The sequence below is a fragment of the Mobula hypostoma genome, chromosome 5, assembly GCF_963921235.1.
Source record: "Mobula hypostoma chromosome 5, sMobHyp1.1, whole genome shotgun sequence".
Taxonomy (NCBI): Eukaryota; Metazoa; Chordata; class Chondrichthyes; order Myliobatiformes; family Myliobatidae; genus Mobula; species Mobula hypostoma.
This window is the reverse complement of record NC_086101.1, coordinates 8,745,125-8,770,990: the sequence shown is the minus strand read 5'-3', so window position 1 is coordinate 8,770,990 and position 25,866 is coordinate 8,745,125. Positions and strand designations below refer to the sequence as shown.

General features: G+C 48.7%; 1 pseudogene; it reads left to right on the top strand.

Moving 5' to 3' along the window:
* The first annotated feature begins 11,395 nt into the window (after positions 1-11,395).
* On the top strand, positions 11,396-23,045 carry LOC134346555 (E3 ubiquitin-protein ligase TRIM39-like; annotated as a pseudogene).
* The last annotated feature ends 2,821 nt before the right edge of the window (positions 23,046-25,866 follow it).

Here is a 25,866-nt window from a genome sequence, read left to right as displayed (position 1 = left end):
TCCGGCGACTCCAATCTCCTTTCACCATCGTGGAATCTGTGGAATACTTCGTACTTACTTTTTCTCTACGTTTCACCCTGGATTACAAAACTCTCTCTCCCATCATTTATCTCGTGGATCACTGAACTTTCCTACTGTACCATCTCAAGACTCTAAGCCTTATTACCTTTAGCTCAATATAGTTTGGGAGTTCTATTTACACACATACATACACCTAATACTGTTACCTTTTGTTTATCTTCATTAAGTTACTATATTATAAATAGATACTAATAAAGATAGTGGTTTTAACATCAAACTCAGACTCAGAGTAAAATCTGTTGCTGCTGGTTCGATTCTAAAACATTGCAGTTCATAACATCACAGACAAAGCAGATGCTGCACACGTGTTCAAGGCCACAAGAAAGCACCTCATTAGAACCAGCACAAATGCAATACAGATAGAAAAATCAAGAGTCTGCAGTAGTTGCAGTACAGAATCAAAATAATTCTTATCATTCACTGAGCCGATCTCTGCAGTGTCAGAAGGGCGTCACAGATCCGACAATTTTTCTCACAGCTCCCCATCCCCAGTCCCTCTCCCCTTGTCCCTATCTTCCCCAAATCTCAACACTAACACCAGTGGCGATCTAGCGTCAGACAAAACTCTCCAATTGCACAAAAAAATGCCCCTTTTTATACCTCTTTGGATTGCATCTCCGCGATGAGCCAAGGGCCTTCTTGATGCCATCGCACATGGATCTGATGTTGCCTGTCACAGCTGCCGTCTGAATGTCCTCACTGAGCTGGAACCAGTGCTCATTTGCGCACTGCCTTGCAATCTGTTGCACTTTGATTCCAGCAGCTCGAAGTGTCTGGAGTGTTTGGTCGGATGGTGAGCGCTTGTACTCTGTGAGAGCTGCACGCTTGGCACCCCTGAAGTCATCCAGCGCTAAAATAATCACCGATAAAAGCAAGCAGATGGAGCGCTGGGCAGAACACTACTCAGAGCTCTACTCGAGGGAAAATGGTGTTGTTAGCTCAGCCATTGATTGTCTGCCAGTCATGGATGAACTCAACTCCGAACCAAACATTGAGGACCTCAGCAAGGCAATTGACAGTCTGGCCCCAGGGAAAATCCTGGCAATGATGGGATTCCTCCAGACCTGATCAAACTCTGCAAGAGCTCACTCCTCCAACCTTTACACGAGGTCCTCCATCAGTGCTGGAAGGAAAGAGCCGTACCACAGGATATGCGCACCTCCAAAATCGTCACTTTGTACAAGAACAAGGGTGACAGGAGCGACTACAACAACTACAGGGGTATCTCCCTCCTAAGTATTGTCGGCAAAGCCTTTGCCCATGTAACTCTGGCACGTCTACAAACTCTGGCAACACGGGTCAATGCTGAGTCCCAATGTGGTCTTCGCGCAAGGAGGTCAACTGTCGATTTTCTCACTCCGTCAACTCCAGGAGAAGTGCAGGGAACAACAGAAACCCCTCTATGTCCCTTTCATTGACTTGACCAAAGAATTCGATCTTGTCAGCGGGGATGGGCTGTTTCAGATTCTCCTCAAGATCGGCTGTCCCCCGAAACTCCAACGTATCAGTCATTTCATGACGACATGAGGGCTACTGTTGCGTACAACAGCAACTCATCAGAACCCTTCGCTATTCCATGTGGAGTCAAACAAGGATGCATGATGGCCCCAACATTATTCGGCATCTCCTTCTCTCTGCTATTGAAGCACGCGTTTGGGACGTCGACAGAAAGCATCTACATGCACATCAGGTCTGATGGGCGGCTGTTCAACCCTGCGCACCTGAGAGCAAGAACAAAGGTGCGAAAGATCTTAATACGTGACATGCTCTTTGCCGATGACGCTGCTATAAACTCGCACACCAAACAGCAACTACAAACTCTCATGGATCGCTTCTCTAAGGCATGCAAGGACGTCGGGCTTACCATCAGCCAACAGAACACAAATGTCCTTGCCCTGAACTTAGTGGAGACACCAGTCATTACTATCGACAATTACGATCTAGAAGTGGTCCACGAGTTAACATACTTGGGGTCGACCATTAGCAACACTCTCTCCCTTGATGCTGAAATCAATAGGCGTATTGGCAAAGCAGCATCGATCCTTGCTGGACTGTCCTCGCGGGTCTGGGAGAATGCGAAACTCGCTACAAAGACCAAGACTGCTGTGTACAATGCATGCGTTATCAGCACCCTCCTGTATGGTAGCGAGACTTGGACCATCTACTCCAAACAGGAGAGGAAACTCAACAGTTTTCACCTGCAAACAACAGGAATTCTGCAGATGATGGAAATTCAAGCAACACACATCAAAGTTGCTGGTGAACGCAGCAGGCCAAGCAGCATTGTAGGAAGAGGTGCAGTCGACGTTTCAGGCCGAGACCCTTCGTCAGGACTAACTGAAGGAAGAGTGAGTAAGGGATTTGAAAGATGGAGGGGGAGGGGGAGATGCAAAATGATAGGAGAAGACAGGAGGGGGAGGGATAGAGCCAAGAGCTGGACAGGTGATAGGCAAAAGGGGATACGAGAGGATCATGGGACAGGAGGTCCGGGAAGAAAAACAAGGTGGGGGGGACCCAGAGGATGGGCAAGAGGTATATTCAGAGGGACAGAGGGAGAAAAAGGAGAGTGAGAGAAAGAATGTGTGCATAAAAATAAGTAACAGATGGGGTACGAGGGGGAGTTGGGGCCTAGCGGAAGTTAGAGAAGTCGATGTTCACGCCATCAGGTTCGAGGCTACCCAGACGGAATATAAGGTGTTGTTCCTCCAACCTGAGTGTGGCTTCATCTTTACAGTAGAGGAGGCCGTGGATAGACATGTCAGAATGGGAATGGGATGTGGAATTAAAATGTGTGGCCACTGGGAGATCCTGCTTTCTCTGGCGGACAGAGCGTAGATGTTCAGCAAAGCTTTCTCCCAGTCTGCGTCGGGTCTCGCCAATATATAAAAGGCCACATCGGGAGCACCGGATGCAGTATATCACCCCATTCGACTCACAGGTGAAGTGTTGCCTCACCTGGACGGACTGTTTGGGGCCCTGAATGGTGGCAAGGGAGGAAGTGTAAGGGCATGTGTAGCACTTGTTCCGCTTACATGGATAAGTGCCAGGAGGGAGATCAGTGGGGAGGGATGGGGGGGACGAATGGACAAGGGAGTTGTGTAGGGAGCGATCCCTGCGGAATGCAGGGGGGGGGAGGGAAAGATGTGCTTAGTGGTGGGATCCCGTTGGAGGTGGCGGAAGTTACGGAGAATAATATGTTGGACCCGGAGGCTGGTGGGGTGGTAGGTGAGGACAAGGGGAACCCTATTCCTAGTGGGGTGGTGGGAGGATGGAGTGAGAGCAGATGTACGTGAAATGGGGGAGATGCGTTTAAGAGCAGAGTTGATAGTGGAGGAAGGGAAGCCCCTTTCTTTAAAAAAGGAAGACATCTCCCTCGTCCAAGAATGAAAAACCTCATCCTGAGAGCAGATGCGGCGGAGACGGAGGAATTGCGAGAAGGGGATGGCGTTTTTGCAAGAGACAGGGTGAGAAGAGGAATAGTCCAGATAGCTGTGAGAGTCAGTAGGCTTATAGTAGACATCAGTGGATAAGCTGTCTCCAGAGACAGGGATAGAAAGATCTAGAAAGGGGAGGGAGGTGTCGGAAATGGACCAGGTAAACTTGAGGGCAGGGTGAAAGTTGGAGGCAAAGCTAATAAAGTCAACGAGTTCTGCATGCGTGCAGGAAGCAGCGCCAATGCAGTCGTCGATGTAGCGAAGGAAAAGTGGGGGACAGATACCAGAATAGGCACGGAACATAGATTGTTCCACAAACCCAACAAAAAGGCAGGCATAGCTAGGACCCATACGGGTGCCCATAGCTACACCTTTAGTTTGGAGGAAGTGGGAGGAGCCAAAGGAGAAATTATTAAGAGTAAGGACTAATTCCGCTAGACGGAGCAGAGTGGTGGTAGAGGGGAACTGATTAGGTCTGGAATCCAAAAAGAAGCGTAGAGCTTTGAGACCTTCCTGATGGGGGATGGAAGTATATAAGGACTGGACATCCATGGTGAAAATAAAGCGGTGGGGGCCAGGGAACTTAAAATCATCGAAAAGTTTAAGAGCGTGAGAAGTGTCACGAACATAGGTCGGAAGGGATTGAACAAGGGGTGATAAAACAGTTTTCACCAGCGTAGCCTTCGCCGCATTCCCGGCATCACCGGGAGAGACAAAGTCCCAAACTCTGAGGTCCTCTCCTGCACTGGACTTCCCCCAATGTTCACGCTTTTAAGACAACGCAGACTGCGCTGGCTGGGCCACGTCCATCATAGGAAGGACGGTAGACTGTTCTACAGAGAACTAGCAACAGGCAAGAGGAACGTTGGTAGACCCCAGCTTCGCCTCAAGGGCCTCTGCAAGCGCGACATGAAGGCCTTAAAAAATCAACACAGAGTGCCGGGCGGATACAGCAGATGACCGCAACAAATGGCGGGGTACTCTTCAGCAGCACCTAGAGCAAGGCGGAAGAGTGACCCTGAGTCCATTTGAGGAGCGGAGAGCTAAACGGAGAGCCCAGCGGACAGCGGACAACAACTCCACAACGTTCCACACATGCAGCAACTGTGGTAGAGCCTGTCGTTCCAGGACCAGCCTCAACAGCCCCAGTCGATGCTGCTCGACAAACCGGTGACTACCAGAGGCGCAGTACCCATGGCCGACCACGACCGACGGAGGCCACACACACACACACACAAGATTCCATCAAAGCATAACAGAACGGTCACCCCAGTACTTTTCCGTAGCTTGGTGGTTCCAGCTAATCCCTCTTATCTATAACGAACTGCAGCCCAGACACAAAATTTTGGACAAAGGTAACACCGGGGATCTGTCGGGTTCTCAGGTTATTAATTGTAATGTTAGTTGTTAACTCCATATATAAAATGGCATCTCTGTAGTGTTATAATGAAATGGCTTCTCTGTATGTTAACTGCTGAGATCATGCTCTGTTTAGCTGAAATGTTGGCGTCATAATTATACATAACGAAGGAACTAACCAATGGAAGCTATGTTATTCTATCCGTATGTGTGGGAATCTGAGTCAGTGCGCGGGCTTTTCGGGAGGAGAACCGAGGAGGAAGGACGTGCTGGACGCGCTCTGGTCGACCACCATGGTTGGTCCCAGGCGGTGGGTCGAGGGGTTCGGAGGGGATCGAATGGTGGAAGGAAGACCCGTTAATTGAACTCCAACAGTTGTGCACGAAGTGGTTGAACTCTGATAAGTTTGGCGGCTTTTTCTTTCCTTTTATATTGTATCTCTATTAATTATAGTTCCAGTAAGATTTATAAAGTGTAATCCGTAACTCGTACGTTGTGTGCAGTCTGATATTTTATGTCTGGGCTTGTACCAATGCGCATTACACCACATCAACGCAAAGGTGAGACACGGTTTGGCGGGCGGACGGGGTTTCCCCTGGACAAACACGAGCCGATAGAGCTGAGCGTTACAGATGTCAGGAGGAAAACATTCTTCATTGGTATTTCATCTTCATGATGTGCGTTCAAAATAGGGACAATACATTGCTGAAACAGAGGGAAAACAGACCATTACCACATCCCAACCTGACACTATTTTGTCTTTGAACTTCCATTTTACTTTGGCATGTGCCGAGGAGGAATCACAATTAACTCTTTCCTTATGTACCCCCCCACCCCCCACCCGCCCCCCCTAGCAAGCCTCACGCTCGCTCAACTCGCTTTCGTCTAGGGGCAGCAGCGTTCAGCCCCTCCAATCTGGGTAATCAAGTTTGTGTGGATGCTGTGTGATGTACCCCACCCCGCCAAAAAACAGACAATACTCCATATGCGATTAATAGATTACACTTTACAGATCTTACTGGAACTATAATTAATAGAGATACAATGTAAAAGGAAAGTACAAGCCGCCAAACTTATCAAAGTTTAACCACTTCGTGCACAACAGTTGGAGCTCTAGTAACGGAGTCTTCTTTCCACCATTCGATCCCCTCCGAACCCCTCGACCCGCCGCCTGGGACCAACCAGGGTGGTCGACCAGACGCTCCACACTAGTCTGTCTTCGTCCCCTCCCCTCACCAAAGACCCGCTCGGGGTCCATTCCGCCACCCCGCTTACAGCATCGCGTCTCCTCTCCCTGTCCCCATCGCGCCTTCTCCCCCAAAGCCCGTGAAAAACAATAGCTTACAGACACACAAGAAAGAATAACATCTATCCCAATTGGTTCGTTCAGTCTCTTGTCAATAATAGAACCCAAACAACCTGCAAGAGAGAGAAGCACTTTCTCAACAGATAACATAACAAAGAAGCCACATTATTCTAACATATCAAAGAAGCCATTTTGATTAGCCTAAACAGTAATATAAAAAGAAGAAACCCCTTACAATTACACAGGGAAATACACCTTCTCCAGTGTCGCCCGGAGTTGAGGATGACTCATTTCCACTCCAGAACTGAGGTGACCGATGAGACCAATGTGGGATCTGCAGTGTAGGATTAGTGTAAGAGTGTGGATAATGGTTGATGAGATTCATCCTGTATCTGAGCTGCATTTTGCACTTCCAATGTGCCTTTTGCTCGTCATAAAAATATATACAAAATGCTAAACACGGTGTGAATAATGTTTTACATTCTGAATGTCATTTGGTCAATCCAGTCGGTCATGTTCACATTGTTTAAACCATTGGCACTCAGGTTGTCTCAGAGGTGATGCAACTTTTCAATGTTGGCAGCATTCCCTGACGGACATTTCGCTGTGCTGGGAGACCAACAGGTTTCGGGTGGACCAAACAGCGTCTCTCACTGAGCTGATGATCTTCCAGCAGCAGTTTCCGTGCTGAATGACTCAATGTCACTGAGCTCACCGGAAACAGGAACATCAGCACTGAGGCCGGCAGGTCAAATGTCTCTTGTTTACAGAGGGACGATGAAATATTCCACCCTGCAGGAGCCCTGGCCTGACTCGAGGGTCCTGCCTTCTGTAATACGTCACTGATGTGGAGGGAAGGAGTTGTGTTCAGAGCTCTGTGTGTGTGTGTGGGGTGGGGGGGGTGATCCGATGGGTGAACTGAGAGATTATCGGGTGTTGGGAGGGTTTACACACATGATTGGAAGGGGTCTGATCAGACAGGTCACTGGGCCTGACTAATCTGCGGAAACAGAATCAGAATCGGGTTTATTATCTCTGTTGTATATGATGTAAAATGTGTTGCTTTGCAGCAGCAGTGCAGTGCACAGACATAACATCACTATGAATTATAAAATTAATAGAGCAAGTGAAGGAATAATGGGGTATTCAGGGGGAATCAAAGAAGATGGCTGTGGCGTTTGGAGCTGATTATCTCAGCCACAGGACATCTCTGCAGGAACTTCCCAGGACAGAGTCCTCGGCCCAAACACCCTCAGCTGCTTCATCAACGACCTTCTGCCCATCGTAAGGTCAGAGGTCGGGATGGTCTGATGACGACACGATGTTCAGCACCATCTACCACTCCTCAGATAATGAAGCAGCCCACAACACAAATGCAGCAAGACCTGGACAATATCCAGGCCTGGGCTGATAGGTGGCAAGTGACAATCACACCACACAGTGTCACAGTGGGGGCGTTGGGAACGGACCCAAATGCAAGACACAGACACTGAAGTACAAGGAACAGGACTTGACTAGGATAGAGACGTGACAGGAAACAGACAAGGAGCAGGGACAAGAACGCAGACAAGGGCTTGGACTCCGAGCCATCACTGGAAAGGGACCCACAACCTGGGTCTTGCCTTGGGCTCAGGCCCCAGAACCAGGCATTGACATGACATGACTGTAGGAATGGAGGCTAGGGTGTTGAGGGTTGAGGCTTGGAGACAGGCTTGGGGTCTTGGTCCTTGAGGTCTGCAGGCTGGGGTCTTGGTCCTTGAGGTCTGCAGGCTGGGGTCTTGGTCCTGAGGCCTGCAGGCTGGGGTCTTGGTTCTTGAAATGCAGATGCTTGGGTATAGACTCCGAACCAGATACTGGGAAAAGGACCCAGAACCTGGGAATTGACTCGGGCTCAGACTCCAGAACTAAGCGAGAACAAGACAAGGTTACAGGACTGGACATGGCTTGGGTGAGGAACTCCTGGGTAGGGTGAAACACAAGGACTGGTAAAGGCACATGGACAGGACTCGGATAGGACTGGACTAGGCACGGACTGGAGGAAGGCCTTCTGGAGCACAGAGCCTTGGACTAGAAGAGACAGGAGCACAGAACACAGAGCCGGGAACACTCCTTGGGAACAGGACGTAGGGCCGGGACCCATACACGGAACACTGAACATGAACAGACGGCCGGACCTACCTAGCGAAGGCGTGGGCACAGAGAGACAGTTCCACACAACGAAAGACAGTTCCTTATCTTGACCTAACCAGGCTCCGGTCTTGCTCCGGCGGTAAAACTTCAGTGATACAGGCAGGTTATACAAGCGGTGTATCCAGTCTTGGTGAGCAGGCAGAGAGTCAGGCGGGGGCGGGGGAGACAAAGAGGAGAATAGGACAGTCCAGCAGGGAATCCCTGCTTTGCAGAGGTATTTCTGTCCCAGCCCCACAACGAGAAACATGTGCCCACAGCAGAAACTGAGGAAAACCAGAAATCCCGGAACAAGGAACCACGGACCGGACCGTGAACCGGAACACGGACGTCACGGACCGGACATGACAGTACCCCACCCCACTCTATGGGAGCCTCCTGGCGACCCAAAAGGCTTTCCCAGACCATGGACGATACGGGCGGGTTGAGGGGGAGGGGTGCATGGAACAGGAGAGAACCAGGAAGGCAAGAGTAAAACGACAGTGTCTGTGTCGCTGGGTCCAAGTCTGGCTGGGCTGTTGTGTCACAATGGGGGGCGCTGGGAATAGACCCAAATGCAAGACACAGACACTGAGGTACAAGGAACAGGACTTGAGCAGGGTAGAGACGTGACAGGAAACAGACAAGGAGCAAGGACAGGAACGTAGACTAGGGCTTGGACCCCAAGCCAGAGACTGGACAAGGACCCAGAAGCTGGGTCTTGCCTCGGGCTTGGGCCCCAGAACCAGGCATGGACATGACATGACTGCAGGACTGGAGTTTGGGGTCTTGAGGATTGACGCTTGGAGACAGGCTTGGGGTCTTGAGGCTTGAGGCTTGGAGACAGGCTTGGGGTCTTGAGGCTTGAGGCTTGGAGACAGGCTGGGGTCTTGAGGCTTCAGGCTTGGAAACAGGCTTGGGGTCTTGAGGCTTGAGGCTTGGAGACAGACTTGGGGTCTTGAGGCCTGCAGGCTGGGGTCTTGGGTCTGACTCCCTGTAAAGATGAAGCCACACTCAGGTTGGAGGAACAACACCTTATATTCCATCTGGGTAGCCTCCAACCTGATGGCATGAACATTGACTTCTCAAACTTCCGCTAATGCCCCACCTCCCCCTCGTACCCCATCTGTTACTTATTTTTATACACACATTCTTTCTCTCACTCTCCTTTTTCTCCCTCTGTCCCTCTGAATATACCCCTTGCCCATCCTCTTTGTTCCACCCGTTTTTCCTTCTCCCTGGGCCTCCTGTCCTGTGATCCTCTCATACCCCTTTTGCCAATCAGCTGACCAGCTCTTGGCTCCATCCCTCCCCCTCCTGTCTTCTCCTATCATTTTGGATCTCCCCTCCCCCTCCCACTTTTAAATCTCTTACTAGCTCTTTCTTCAGTTAGTCCTGACTAAGGGTCTCGGCCTGAAACGTCGACTGTACCTCTTCCTAGAGATGCTGCCTAGCCTGCTGCGTTCACCAGCAACTTTGATGTGTGTTGCTTGAATTTCCAGCATCTGCAGAATTCCTCGTGTTTTTGTAAAGTTAATTAGACCCAGGGAGAAGGTCACTGAGAGGTGACGATATGACAGTCAGTACAGTGATTAGACTGTGGATGTGTTCAGTCAGCAAGGTGAAGCTCACTGGATCAAAGGTAAACAGGTGGAGGTTGGATTGCAGACCACGGCAGGAGAGTTTATCATCAGATAATGGGAGTCACGGCAGAAAAACAGGGTCAGAGATGAAAACAATGAATTACAGAGAGCACTGGGAAATGGTTGTCAGTGAGATCGAGAGAGACCACAGAGAAATAATTAAAGATCACGTACCACAGAGAAATATAGATTCCTGATTATATTTTGTGAAATCCACATGTCACCATTGTATAACAGGAACCCGTAAGATCATTGACTCAGTGGAGTATCTTTGCGATGACACTCGATGTGTTCCCCGATGTTCACTGTAACAGGGTCTGAATAAACTGTCTTGTTCCCGAAACCCACCACTGCTGTCTGGCAGGTTCTTTCTGTGCTGTTCCATCTGAACCGTATTTCAGTGGGGGACTGGTCCCCACACCCACAACCCAACCCCCAGTCCCTCTGTCCCTCGAGCTGCTGTTGTGGAAGCTCCCTGATGAAGACTGTCAGACTCAGTGACGTGGAGATTGCAGAGCAACACAATCAAAATACTGGAGGAACTCAGGGGGTCAGGCAGCAACTCTGGAGAGGAGAACAGTCGTCATTTCAGACTGAAGCGCAGTTTATTCCCCTCCATATGCTGCCTGACTGGCTGAGTTCCTCCAGTATATTGTGTGCGTTGCTCTGGAATTCCAGCATCTGCAGAATCTCTTGTGTTTGTGAGTGGAGATTCCAGCCCAGTGCCCCTGCTCTCTGGGGCTGACGGGGTTTAGAAGATGGGCAGGGGGAAATCATTTCCACACGTGGGTCCTGTTCAGAGCAAGTGAGACCGGACCTTTGGAGCTGGGCCGTATGTGGTGAAGTCAAGAAGGGAAATGGAAATCAGGAGTTGAATGTTTTCCACACTGTGACGTACAATGTCCAGTCCTGTGGTGATTCCTGCAGCCGCATCTTTGTCATCGCCACAGTATCAATCTCCTCACAGCAGATTCTCTCCACATCCCGTGTTCCATACCATTGACTGATTTAATAGTTGCTCTAAATTTGCATTAATCACCGTTTTTAAATCTCAGTCTGACTCCCTTTAATCCTCAATCTAAAAAAAAACGAGCTTTAATAGGAACACCGAGGGTTAGGCAGCATCTGTGGAGAGAAATGGACAATCGACATTTCGGATTGAGAACCTTCATCTGGACTGTCTCAAACCGGAATATCTCCTGTCTATTTTTCTCCACAAATGCTGTCTGACCCATTGAGTTCCTCCAGCAGCTCTCTTTCCCCTCCGGATTCCTGCATTTACAGTCCCTTGTGTCTCTCGTTTCAGGACTTGTCCCTTCAGTTCTGCCGTAGACTGAACCAAGCTCTTCTCTCCGGCTTTATTTATGTTAGACTTGTTTAAAGTGCTGCTGATCCCTGCTGTGGAAATGAACACGATTCCTGCTCACTGAAAAGAAACATTCATTCCCGAGACTGCAGCGCCCCTAGTGGACAATCGCAGTACCGCCGGCGTTCAGCAGCCCACCCCCCCCCCCCCCCCCCCCCCCCGCCTCCCGAATGCGAAAGGATCCTGAAACAGGAAGTGCCGGGAGTTAACATGGCTTCGAAAGAACAGGTCGAGAGTTTAACCGAGGAGGTAATTTGTCCCATCTGCCTGGATTTCTTCACCGATCCGGTTATACTGGACTGTGGACACAACTACTGTCGCTCCTGTATCACACACCACTGGGAAAGGGAGGTGAGAAACTCCTGCCCGGAATGTAGAGAGGAGTTTGCAGACCGCACCCTCAGGGTCAGTTGGGCCTTAGCAAATCTGTCTGAGAAAGCTCGAAAACTAAACCTGAATCCGAAGGAGAAGGAAAGTAAACTTCACTGCGAGAAACATGGGGAAGAACTGAAGCTGTTCTGTGAGACGGACAAGACACTGATCTGCCTGATCTGTGCGACTGCGCGGGAACACAAGTCTCACAACTTCATGCCGGTTAACGAAGCCGTTGAAATCTACAAGGTAAAACTAACCAGGTTTTGATCAGCTGTTTACTTAGTTGCATATTTTGATCTAATGTCTTCACTGTCTGCTTCCCAGGAACGGGTTAAATCTTTGTTAGACTCTCTCACTAAAAAGAAATCATGTGTTGAGGAAATGGAACAACAACAAAAAGAGAAGATTCCGGAGTTCGGTGAGTCTCCTGAGCAGAATTTACAAATTCGCTCTGTAGTTTTGTTGCCTTTAATGCAGAGTAGCGGAGTATCGCAGCTCCGGTAACCTGGGATCGATCCTGACCCCTGGAGCTGTCTGCGTGGAGTTTGCATGTTCTCCCTGTAACCAGTACCTTCCTTTAGCCGACATTGCATGGTTGAACGGTAAAGTGGCTACTGTAATTAACCTTGTGATTTGTGGGCAGTGTGTGAATCAGGTCGGAGTTTGTCGGTCAGGGATGGAATGCATGTTTCAGGGAGACGCGGGGGAATGTGTTGGAGGGGATTGTTCTGAGAACTAGCCAAGACATTAATGGGCTGAATAGTTACCTTCCATGTCAGAAGGAAATACAAAAAATAGCCTCAAATAGTAAACTGGCCTCTCCTTTCATTTGACAGGGACAGTCACACAGCCTTCAGTCCCAGATCACATCCCATTTTTCTGAACTGCGCCTGGTTCTCATTGAGAAAGAGCAGTGTGCACTCCGAAATCTCAGGGAAGAAGAGGAGAGGATTCTAAATCCAATGGAAAAAAATCTTCGAGAGGTTCAAGAGAATTTAAATTCCATCCAGGAGGAAATCTCAAAGTTACAGGAACAGACGGATCGACAAGACAATATCATATTCCTCATGGTGAGAGATTTCTGTTAAAGTGCACAGTCACAAAATGATGTATTTTATCTCAAATACTGTAATCGTAAACTGAATTTCACCATGCAGGCATCTTGACTGTTCAGGATTGTTGTTGTCCCAAACTGGCCTCCCACAACATCTGTACATCTGGTGCAGGAGGGAGGGCTTCATGTTTCTGGACAATTGGCCTTGTTCCAGAGAAGGTGGGACCTGTTCCGATGGGACAGGTTGCACCTGAACTGGAGGGGGACTAACATCCTTGCGGGAAGATTTGCTTGTGTTGCGGGGGGGTGGCGGTTTAAACTAGATTTGCAGGGGGAGGGGAATCAGAGGGTTAGAGCAGATGAGGATAAAGTGTTCGAGGTGGAGGAGGATAAAGGTCATGCGAGAACAGCAAGTACAGTGCATGGAGTAAAGCCAGATCTAACATACAAAGAGGCTTTGAGGAAAGAGAAACAGAATAAAGGTAGTAAGGCAGAAGGGCAAAAGTGCGTGTACTTCAATGCAAGAAGCATCAGGAACAAAGGTGATGAACTGAGAGCTTGGATACATACATGGAATTATGATGTAGTGGCCATTACAGAGACTTGGCTGGCACCAGGGCAGGAATGGATTCTCAATATTCCTGGATTTCAGTGCTTTAAAAGAGATAGAGAGGGGGGAAATAGGGGAGATGGGGTGGCATTACTGGTCAGGGATACTATTACAGCTACAGAAAGGGTGGGTAATGTAGCAAGATCCTCTTTTGAGTCAGTATTGGTAGAAGTTAGGAACAGGAAGGGAGCAGTTACTCTATTGAGAGTATTCTTTGGGCCCCCTGGTAGCAGCAGAGATACTGAGGAGCAGATTGGGAGGCAGATTTTGGAAAGGTGCAAAAATAACAGGGTTGTTATCATGGGTGACTTTAACTTCCCTAATATTGATTGGCATCTGATTAGTTCCTAGGGTTTAGGCTGTGCAGAGTTTGTTAAGTGTGTCCAGGATGGATTCCTGTCACTGTATGTTGATAGGCCGACTCGGGAGAATGCCATACTAGATGTAGTATGTACTAGGTAATGAACTGGGTCAGGTCACAGATCACTCTGTGGGTGAGCATCTGGGGGCAGTGACCACTGCTCCCTGGCCTTTAACATTATCATGGAAAAAGATATAATCAGAGAGGACAGGAAAATGTTTAATTGGGAAAGGGCAAATTATGAGGCTATAAGGCTGGAACTTGTGGGTGTGAATTGGGATGATGTTTTTGCAGGGAAATGTACTATGGACATGTGATGGATGTTTAGAGATCTCTTACAGGAAGTTAGGGATAAATTTGTCTGGTGAGGAAGATAAAGAATGGTAGGGTGAAGGAACCATGGGTGACAAGTGAGGTGGAAAATCCAGTCAGGTGGAAGAAGGCAGCATACATGAGGTTTAGGAAGCAAGGATCAGATGGGTCTATTGAGGAATATAGGGAAGCAAGAAAGGAGCTTAAGAAGGGGCTGAGGAGAGCAAGAAGGGGGCATGAGAAGGCCTTGGTGAGTAGGGTAAAGGAAAACCCCAAGGCATTTTTCAATTATATGAAGAACAAAAGGATGACAGGAGTGAAGGTAGGACCGATCAGAGATAAAGGTGGGAAGATGTGCCTGGAGGCTGTGGAAGTGAGCTGTCGTACTGAACCGACAAATGCGAAGACAATTGTACCACAAATACACTAACGCACGTATCTTTTTTCAAAGCTTTATTCTTTACTCATAGCATGCTATGGGGGAAGTTACAGACTGATCTCCCAAAAGAGCCAGTCCAGACACTGCCCTCGAATTACACAATTCTCCACAATTTATAACATTGATCAGGTCGCAGGAAATCTTACGATTACAAGTTTAGACAATATTAGAGTCATTTCAATCACATGCTAAGATACAATTAGATGTAAGATAATCATTGGTCAATTAGTTCTAATTATTTTAAGCCAACGCCAGCCCATCAGTTCCTCATTCGGACCCCTCCCCTTTTCTCAAGAACATTCTAGCCGTTACCTCACCCCTCCCATATTTAGCTATACCTTGAGCTGCTTCTGCAAGATCAGATCGTTCCTTATTTGAGCCTTTGCCTATCTTTAGAGAACGATGACTAGTACGTCACTGGTTGCTGCGTAAAGCTGCTTTTTTGACTGTCCAAAACAGTAAACTAAGGCCCCCACAAGGTGATTGATCACTAGTTAATCACTGTTCTTAGTCTATACCCCCATTTATCTATCCTTTCACTCCATCAGAGTGAGGACCTCAATGAATAATCCTCTTCGGTATTCACCAATGAGAGGGAACTTGATGACGGTGAGGACAATATGAGTGAGGTTGATGTTCTGGAGCATGTTGATATTAAGGGAGAGGAGGTGTTGGAGTTGTTAAAATACATTAGGACGGATAAGTCCCCGGGGCCTGACGGAATATTCCCCAGGCTGCTCCACGAGACAAGGGAAGAGATTGCTGAGCCTCTGTCTAGGATCTTTATGTCCTTGTTGTCCACGGGAATGGTACTGGAGCATTGGAGGGAGGTGAAAGTTATCCCCTTGTTCAAAAAAGATAGTAGGGATAGTCCGGGTAATTATAGACCAGTAAGCCTTATGTCTGTGGTGGGAAAGCTGTTGGAAAAGATTCTTAGAGATAGGATCTATGGGCATGTAGAGAATCATGGTCTGATCAGGGACAGTCAGCATGGCTTTGTGAAGGGCAGATAATGTCTAACAAGCCTGATAGAGTTCTTTGAGGAGGTGACCAGGCATATAGATGAGGGTAGTCCAGTGGATGTGATCTATATGGATTTTAGTAAGGCATTTGACAAGGTTCCACACGGTAGGCTTATTCAGAAAGTCAGAAGACATGGGATCCAGGGAAGTTTGGCCAGGTGGATTCAGAATTGGCTTGCCTGCAGAAAGCAGAGGGTCGTGGTGGAGGGAGTACATTCAGATTGGAGGATTGTGACTAGTGGTGTCCCACAAGGATCTGTTCTGGGACCTCTATTTTTCATGATTCTTATTAACAACCTGGATGTTGGGGTAGAAGGGTTGGTTGGCAAGTTTGCAGACAACACAAAGGTTTGTGGTGTTGTGGACAGTGTAGAGGATTGTCGAAGATTGCAGAGAGACGTTGATAGGATGCAGAAGTGGGCTGCGAAGTGCCAGATAGAGTTCAACCCGGAGAAATGTGAGGTGGTACACTTTGGAAGGACAAACTCCAAGGCAGAGTACAAAGTAAATGGCAGGATACTTGGAAGTGCGGAGGAGCAGGGGGATCTGGGGGTACATGTCCACAGATCTCAGAAAGTTGCCTCACAGGTAGATAGGGTAGTTAAGAAAGCTTATAGAGTAACACACATAAAAGTTGCTGGTGAACGCAGCAGGCCAGGGAGCATCTCTAGGAAGAGGTGCGGTCGACGTTTCAGGCCGAGACCCTTTAGCTTTCATAATTCAAGGGATAGAGTTTAAAAGTCGCAGGGTAATGATGCAGCTCTATAAAACTCTGGTTAGGCCACACTTGGAGAACTGTGTCCAGTTCTGGTCACCTCACTATAGGAAGGATGTGGAAGCATTGGAAAGGGTACAGAGGAGATTTACCAGGATGCTGCCTGGTTTAGAGAGTATGCATTATGATCAGAGATTAAGGGAGCTAGGGCTTTACTCTTTGGAGAGAAGGAGGTTGAGCGGAGACATGATAGAGGTGTACAAGATAATAAGAGGAATAGATAGAGTGGATAGCCAGCACCTCTTCCCCAGGGCACCACTGCTCAATACAAGAGGACATGGCTTTAAGGTGAGGGGTGGGAAGTTCAAGGGGGATATTAGAGGAAGGTTTTTTACTCGGAGAGTGGTTGGTGCGTGGAATGCACTGCCTGAGTCAGTGGTGGAGGCAGATACACTAGTGAAGTTTAAGAGACTACTGGACAGGTATATGGAGGAAATTAAGGTGGGGGGTTTTATGGGAGGCAGGGTTTAAGGGTCAGCACAATAATGTGGGCTGAAGGACCTGTACTGTGCTGTACATTTCTATGTTCTATGTTCTATTTGCAACCTTCTAGGGAATGAGTTACTCTGATCATCGCAGTGAGTTGGTGATCATTTCTGTGATTCCCACATATAATATCCCCGATACTCAGAGTAACAACCAGTTACCATCACAGGTTAAGAGTGTGTTTCTGATATCCTCTTCACCACATTTCTTGTGAGATTTATTAACAACCAAATGATGTTTTATCTTTGACTTTTTGTCTCGTAAAAACAGAAATATTTTCTCCACTCCCACCCCATCAAATCCATTCGGAATGTTAAATTCCTCCATCTGACCCTCCCTGACATCGTATCCAGATAAAAATGCACAACCTGTCCAGTCTCTCCTGTAAGTTCCATCCTCTCAGTTATGGAATAATTTTCATTAAAATTCCTTGTCCTTTCTCCCATAATTCTGTGTCCCTCTTTCTCCATGTGTGTCAGTAGGAGTGAGTTTAGTGGGAGTTTTCAAAGTTTCAAAAAGGTACATTTAATATCAGAGAAACGTATAGAATATACATCCTGAAATTCTTTTTCTTCACAAACATCCACAAAAATGAAGGAGTGTCCCAAAGAATGAATCAGTTAAATGTTAGAACCCCAAAGCCCCTTCAAGCTCCCCCTCCCACGCATAAGCAGCAGCAAGGCAACGACCACCCCCTCCCCCCAGCAAAAAAGCATCAGCACCCTCCACCAAGCACTGAAGCATGCAGTAAAGCATCAATAAAGACACAGACTTGCAGTACCCCAAAGACTACTCATTCACCCAGTGATTCAACATAACAACATCTCTCCCTAAAAAGGAAAAATGAAGTGACCCGTTTCACAGCGAGAGGGGAGACATAACAAACAACTCACTAATTTACAATGTTAAAAGTCTGTTGCGTTGTTTTTTTTTCAAGCTCTGTGCCAAAAGAACTCAGGTCTCAGTTCACACAGCCGGCAGCCAGCTTGTTGCTTTCGATCTTCTATCTCCCGCGACACACCGATTCCCCACAGAGGCACCAACCTCGAGTCTGCCCACCTCCAGAGTCACATAATCCCGAATCTCTGAAGCCGTGCTTGTCTTCCAGGCCATGTCCTCGATATATCGAACAGCGGCCAGTGGTGAGACCCAGGGAGTGTGTCTCATTCCCACAAAGAACCAAAGGCAGCGTGTAACTCCAGGTCAGCGGCTTCAAAAGAACCCTGAAAGGGAAAAGTAGAGATACTAAAGATAGAAATACAGCTGTTTCCGAAAATGCGATCAAAGCAGTCGCCGTTAGGCACCATCATCCTCCTCAGCTCCCGGCTGCTTTTAATAACTTAGCTCAGATCCCTGCTATTGCGATGCCAATGGTCAGTCTCAGTCAATTGAGATGTGTGTTTTTTTTATTTCAGGAGAAAGCTCGTCGGAAGAAGAGGTAGGACATGGTCTTTACTGAAACTCTGGATAGATTTGTAAAATAGTTCAAACTTTGCTGATGCTCAGTTTATAACCAGCTGTATAATATTTACAGGATCAGTGATGATGCCCAGTCACTGTCAGTGACAGATTGTGCCCGACTGGCTGAAAAATTCTATCACCCCTATTTGTTCAACATAACTTTGGGAGAAGCGTTTGACAGCATTAAACGAGGTAAAACATATAGATTCTTTTTCTCTTGTTCCAGACACAATTAATTAATAATTAGACACAAAATTTGGCTGTAATAATAGGCTGAAGGGGAACTGAAGTTTTTCTGACACCAACCCCACCTGCAGGGAGGCATCACTGTCACGTGATCATCTGGAGAAGTCGGAACCTTGAACACACCAACACTGGGGCAAAATATAACCGCTTCGCAGGACTGTTAGATCAACCACAGCATCCTGATCCCACTCATACCAGAAAAATATGTCCATGCATGCTCTTGAATCCTGCCACAGTAGCTCTGGAATTAATATTCCATCAAAGACGTTAAAGGGGATAAAATCTGCTATCACTGTGGTGACAGGGATTGTCAGAAAAATACTCCAGTCCTTCGTGCCGCTCACCCTGTCTGACCTGTCCGTGACCGCAGTCTGATTGACTCAGCTCTGCCCCCTGCTGGACTCGCGAGTCTCACTGTTGTTATCAAACCAGCACATTGACGCATCGTCAGACTGAGCCCGGACACACCGATCAGCATTGACCTCGGTGAATGATGGGAGAAGCTGAAGGCTCAGACTGAGCCACCCTCCAGCAGCTCACCTGTGGTGAAATGTGAAGCAAATATATCTGCCAGAGTCTCTGCAAATTCATCCTCTGTCCTAATGAGGGGCTGTGGGGAGTGGGTTTGTGGGAAAGAAGACAAAGGGACCCTTATCACCCATATTCATTCTCTTTCACCTTCTGTTTCCATCGACACACATAGTTCACCACAGGCTTTCCACCCCCTCCCCATCTGGTTCCAATTCCATCTGCCATTCATCTCTCCCCTCATGGTTCCCATTATCATAAACAGGAAGAATTCTGCAGAGTCAGTATGAGTGGAAGTCAGGAACTGGAAGGAAGCAGTTACTCTATTGGGGGTATTCTATAGGCCTCCGGGTAGCAGCAGAGATACAGAGGAGCAGATTTGGAGGTAGATTTTGGAAAGGTGCAAAAATAACAGGGTTGTTATCATGGGTGACTTTAACTTCCTTAATAATAATTGGCACCTGATTAGTTCCAAGGGTTTAAATGGGGCAGAGTTTGTTAAGTGTGTCCAGGACGGATTCCTGTCACAGTACATGGACAGGCGGACTAGTGGAATGCCATACTAGATCTAGTATTAGGTAATGAACGGGGTTAGGTCGCACATCTCTCAGTTGGTGAGCATCTGGGGGACAGTGATCACTGCTCCCTGGCCTTTAGCAATATCATGGAAAAGGATAAAATCAGAGAGGACAGGAAAATTTTTAACTGGGGAAGGGCAAATTATGAGGATATAAGGCGAGAACTTATGGGTGTGAATTGGGATGATGTTTTTGCAGAGAAATGTACTACGGACATGTGGTCGATGTTTAAAGATCTCTTACAGGATGTTAGGAATAAATTTGTCCCAGTGAGGAAGATAAAGAATGGTAGGGTGAAGGAACCATGGGTGACAAGTGAGGTGGAAAATCTAGTCAGATGGAAGAAGGCAGCGTACATGAGGTTTAGGAAGCAAGGATCAGATGGGTCCATTGAGGAATATAGGGAAGCAAGATAGGAGCTTAAGAAGGAGCTGAGAAGAGCAAGAAGGGGGCATGAGAAGGCCTTGGTGACTAGAGTAAAGGAAAACCCCGAGGCACTCTTCAATTATGTGAAGAAAAAAAGGATGACAGGAGTGAAGGTAGGACCGATTAGAGATAAAGGTGGGAAGATGTGCCTGGAGGCTGTGGAAATGAGCGAGATCTTCAATGAATACTTCTCTTTGGTCTTCACCAATTAGAGGGAACTTGATGATGGTGAGGACAATATGAGTGAGGTTGATGTTCCGGGGCATGTTGATATTAAGGGAGAGGAGGTATTGGAGTTGTTAAGATACATTAGGATGGATAAGTCCCCGGGGCCTGACGGAATATTCCCCAGGCTGCTCCACGAGGCAAGGGAAGAGATTGCTGAGCCTCCGGCTAGGGTTTTTATGTCCTCGTTGTCCACGGGAATGGTACCGGAGGATTGGAGGGAGGTGAATGTTGTCCCCTTGTTCAAAAAAGGTAGTAGGGATAGTCTGGGTAATTATAGACCAGTGAGCCTTACGTCTGTGGTGGGAAACCTATTGGAAAAGATTCTCAGAGATTGGATATCTGGGCATTTAGAGAATCATGGTCTGATCAGGGACAGTCAGCATGGCTTTGTGAAGGGCAGATCGTGTCTAACAAGCCTGATAGAGTTCTTTGAGGAGGTGACCAGGCATATAGATGAGGGTAGTGCAGTGGATGTGATCTATATGGATTTTAATAAGGCATTTGACAAGGTTCCACACGTTAGGCTTATTCAGAAAGTCAGTAGGCATGCGATCCAGGGAAGTTTGGCCAAGTGGATTCAGAATTGGCTTGCCTGCAGAAGGCAAAGGGTCGTGGTGGAGGGAGTATATTCAGATTGGAGGATTGTGACTACTGGTGCCCCACAAGGATCTGTTCCTGGACCTCTACTTTTCGTGATTCATCTTAACGACCTGGATGTGGGGGTAGAAGAGTGGGTTGGCAAGTTTGCAGACAACACAAAGGTTGGTGGTGTTGTAGATAGTGCAGAGGATTGTCAAAGATTGAAGAGAGACATTGATAGGATGCAGAAGTGGGCTGAGAAGTGGCAGATGGAGTTCAATCTGGAGAAATGTGAGGTGGTACAGTTTGGAAGGACAAACTCCAAGGCAGAGCACAAAGTAAATGGCAGGATACTTGTTAGTGTGGAGGAGCGGAGGGATCTGGGGGTAGATGTCTACAGATCCCTGAAAGTTGCCTCACAGGTAGCTAGGGTTGTTAAGAAAACTTATGGGGTGTTAGCTTTCATAAGTCGAGGGACAGATTTTAAGAGTCGCGATGTAATGATGCAGCTCTACAAAACTCTGCTAGGCCACACTTGGAGTACTGTGTCCAGTTCTGGTCGCCTCACCATAGGAAGGATGTGGAAGCATTGGAAAGGGTACAGAGGAGATTTACCAGGATGCTGCCTGGTTAAGAGAGTATGCATTATGATCACCGATTAAGGGAGCTAGGGCTTTACTCTTTGGAGAGAAGGAGGATGAGAGGAGACATGATAGATGTGTACAAGATATTAAGAGGAATAGATAGAGTGGATAGCCAGCGCCTCTTCCCCAGGGCACCACTGCTCAATATAAGAGGACGTGGCTTTAAGGTAAGGGGTGGGAAGTTCAAGGGGGATATTAGAGGAAGGTTTTTTACTCAGAGAGTGGTTGGTGCGTGGAATGCACTGCCTGAGTCAGTGGTGGAGGCAGATACACTAGTGAAGTTTAAGAGACTACCAGACAGGGATATGGAGCAATTTAAGGTGGGGGCAGGGTTTGAGGGTTGGCACAATGTTGTGGGCTGAAGGGCCTGTAATGTGCTGTACTATTCTATGTTCTATGTTTTCCTGGAGTTCAGGAGGCTGCCAAAGGAAACCGTAGAGGTGAATAGAGTTACAGAGATTTAAAAGACAGCTGGATGGGTACGTGGGTCGGAAAGGATTAAAGGAATAATGGGCAAATACAGGCAAATTGAACTAGTTCATTAAAGCGAGTTGGTCGGCACTGATGTATTCTGCCTGACCTCCTCTTAAATGCCTGCAGTGTTTACTCACTCCATCCTCATCTGTATCCAGGTGTTTCTCCACCTTCCTCATACCCATTTCCACTGCTATCTCCCGTCTTTCTTTCCAATCTTGAGGAAAGGTCTCGGCTTGAAACATCGACTGTAAACCTTAACACATGCTGCTTGACCCGCTGAGATCCTCCAGAATTTTGTGTGTGTTGATCTGGAAAAATCCGATCTCCATGTCGGGGAATAATCTCAGGAAGATGCTGGTTGTCCATCCGCTGTGTTTGGGTAAAACCCCGGGAAAGGGTCCTGTCGGCCACACGACTGAGCCTGAGGCCCAGCGGCCTCTCCCCCGGCCCGGTCCCGGGGCCGCGCTGCCCGAGTCTCCCCCCGATCCCCGGGGCCTCTCTAATTCTCTGCTTCTCCCCCCAGTCTCTGTCACCCTGGATGTGGGAACTGCGCATCTGGAGCTCAAGGTATCTGAGGATCGGAAGAGAGTGAGACAGACCAAGACCTGGAGGGATCTCCCTGACACCGGGAAGAGGTTCATGTTCTTTGCTTGTGTGCTGGGATCGGAGGGATTCACATCGGGGAGACATTACTGGGAGGTGGAGGTGACGGGGAATCGGGGCTGGTGTCTGGGAGTCGCTGCAGAGTCTGTGGAGAGGAAGGGATGGGTCACACGGAGTCCGGAGACTGGATTCTGGATCATCGGGCGGGTTAATGACATGATGCTGGCTTACACCTCCCCTGAGTCCCATTTCCCTGCCGGTCCCATCCCCGGGAGGGTGGGAGTTTATCTCAGTTACGAGTCCGGGACAGTTTCATTTTACAACGCGGAGTCCAAGTCCCATCTCCACACCTTCACTGGGAATAAATTCACGGGGAAACTTTATCCTTTGTTCTGGACTTGGGATCAAAACCATTGGCTGAGAATCTGCTCCGGGTCTGTAAACGGGTCGGGTCCCGGGACCGGCGTCAGGAGTAAGTCAGTATAAGAAATAATTTGACCTCCAATATTTCTTTTAAATTTCAAAATATGCTTTATTCAACAATGAAATTATATACAATAAACCATTCAATGACTCTCAATCCTTTACCTATACAGTACATACGTTTCCCTTATGGTCTCTGCATATCCATACTTTTGGCCACCCACGTGGCACTCCAGTAGTTCAGCTTACCATATCATTGTTGAGGGGTATATTCCCCGCCCTCCGACCCCTCCCACTCCCACGGGTGGAGAAACCTATACTGTGGTCCTTCCCCACCGGGCCCTTGCGGTGGCTGCACCGAGTTTCAGTGCGTCCCTCAGCACGTACTCCTGCAGCCGAGAATGTGCCAGTCGGCAGCATTCTCCCACGGACATCTCCATGTGCTGGTAGATCATCAAGTTCCGGGGCGACCAAAGAGCGTCTTTCACCGAGTTGATGATCTGCCAGCAGCACCGGACGTTGGTCTCTGTGTGCGTCCCCCGGGAACAGCCCATAGATCAGAGAGTCCTCTGTTACGCAGCTGCTGGGGATGAAACGTGATGCTAGCCCGTCCATCCTTCTCCACACCCTCTCTGCGAACTCACAGTGTGCAAAGGGGTGGGTCACAGACTCCTCCTCACTGCAATCCTCCCGTGGGCAGCGGGGTGTGGAGGTGACGTTCCGGGCATACAGGAGGGATCTGACTGGGAGGGCCCCTCTCACATCCAGCCAGGCGAGGTCCTGGTGCCTGTTGGTGAGGTCTGGCGATGAGGCATTTTGCCAGATGAACTGGACGGTCTGCTCGGGGAACCACCCCACTGTGTCCATCACGTCCTTCTCCTGCAGTGCCTGCAGGACACTACGTGCCGACCACTGCCTGATGGCCCTGTGGTCAAAGGCGTTCTCCTGGAAGAACTTTCCTACGAAGGACAGGTATGCCGGCAACGACCAGCTGACTGGGGCATTGCACGGGAGTGGGGCCAGACCCATCCTTCGTAGCCAGGGCGACAAGTAGAACCTGGGCACATAGTGGTACTTGGTGCCCACGTACCTGGGTTCTACACACAACCTGATGCAGCCACACACGAAGCTGGCCATCAGGGTGAGGGCGACATTGGGGACGTTCTTGCCCCCATTGTCCAGGAACTTGTGCATGACGGTCTGTCTGACCCACTCCATCTCCAGACGATTCTGAAGATTGCTCAGGTGATTTCCGAGCTGTAGGAGCGGGGGACGGGCCAGATCTGCGCCAAGTACAGCAGCCCTGAGAGCACCTCACACCTGATGACCAGGTTCTTGCCCGTTATCGACAGGGAGTGCCCTCCCCACAGACCCAGTTTCTGTTTCATCTTGGCAGTCCGCTCCTGCCAGTTCTTGTTGCACGCCTCAGCCCCTCCAACCCAGATCCCCAACACCTTCACGTGATCAGACCTGATGGTGAAGGGGACGCTGGATCGGTCGGGCCAGTTGCCGAAGAGCATGGCTTTGCTCTTCGTGCGGCTGACCGTGGCCCCCGACGCTAGCTCGAACTGTTCGCAGGTGCCAATCAACCTACGAACTGACCTCGGATCAGAGCAGAAGACGGTGACGTCGTCCATGTACAGAGAGGTTTTCACTTGGGTCCCTCCACTCCCTGGCATCATCACCCCTCTTATGCCCTCATCCCTCCTGATGGCTTCGGCGAAGGGTTCAATGCAGCACACAAACAAGACAGGGGAGAGGGGACAGCCCTGCCTGACTCCAGACCTGATGGGGAAGCTGTCTGTTTCCCACCCGTTGACCTGGACTGCACTACGGATGTCTGTGTAGAGCAGTCTGATCCAATTCCGGATTCCCTCCCCAAATCCCATTTTGCAGATCACGTCCGCCATGTACGTGTGCGATATCCCGTCGAAGGCTTTCTCCTGGTCCAAGCTGACCAGGCAGGCGTTCAACCCACTGTCCTGCACGTAGGCGATGGTGTCCCTCAGCAGCGTGAGGCTGTCTGAGATCTTCCTGCCCGGAACAGCACAGGTTTGGTCCGGGTGGATCACCTGTCCCAGAGTAAACTTGACCCTGTTGGTGATAGCCTTGGACAGGATCTTGTAATCCACATTCAGGAGAGAGATGGGCCTCCAATTCCTAAAGGTATCCCTTTCCCCCTTCTGCTTGTAGATGAGGGTGATGATGCCCTTCCTCATGGACTCTGACATGCTGCCGGCCAGAAGCATAGCGTTGTACACTTCCAGCAGGTCTGGGCCCATCCAGTTCCACAGAGCCGAGTACAACTCAGCCGGTAAGCCGTCGCTTCCGGGAGTCTTACCCGACCCAAAGGAACGGATGGAGCCTGTCAGCTCGTCCAGGGTCAGTGGCTGATCCAGACTCTCCCGCTTGCCGTCGTCTAATACCTGCGTGATAGACGAGAGGAAGTTGCGGGAGGCTGTGGATTCTGTAGCCTTTTCGTCGTACAGACCGGCATAGAAGGACTTGCAGATCCTCAGTATGTCGGTCTGCGAGGACGTGACTGAGCCGTCCTCTTCCTTAAGGTTGTGGATCACAGAGCTCCCCCTGTGCACCTTCTGGAAGAAGAAGCGTGAGCACGTCTCGTCCTGCTCCACGGTTTGGACCCTTGATCGGAAGATGATCTTGGAGGATTCGGCGGCAAGGTGCTGGGTTTGCCGGCCCTTCACCTCTCGCAATTCCTCCCTGACATCCACCCCCTTTAAGTAAACTAAATGATCGTTTTGTAGTTAAATATACTTAGAGGATTTGGGTACAATTTAGAAAATATTTTGGTTTATTGAGATTTTCTATTTCAAATCCCATTTTTTCTATTTTTTTAAACCTTCTATGAGTGATGTAATTT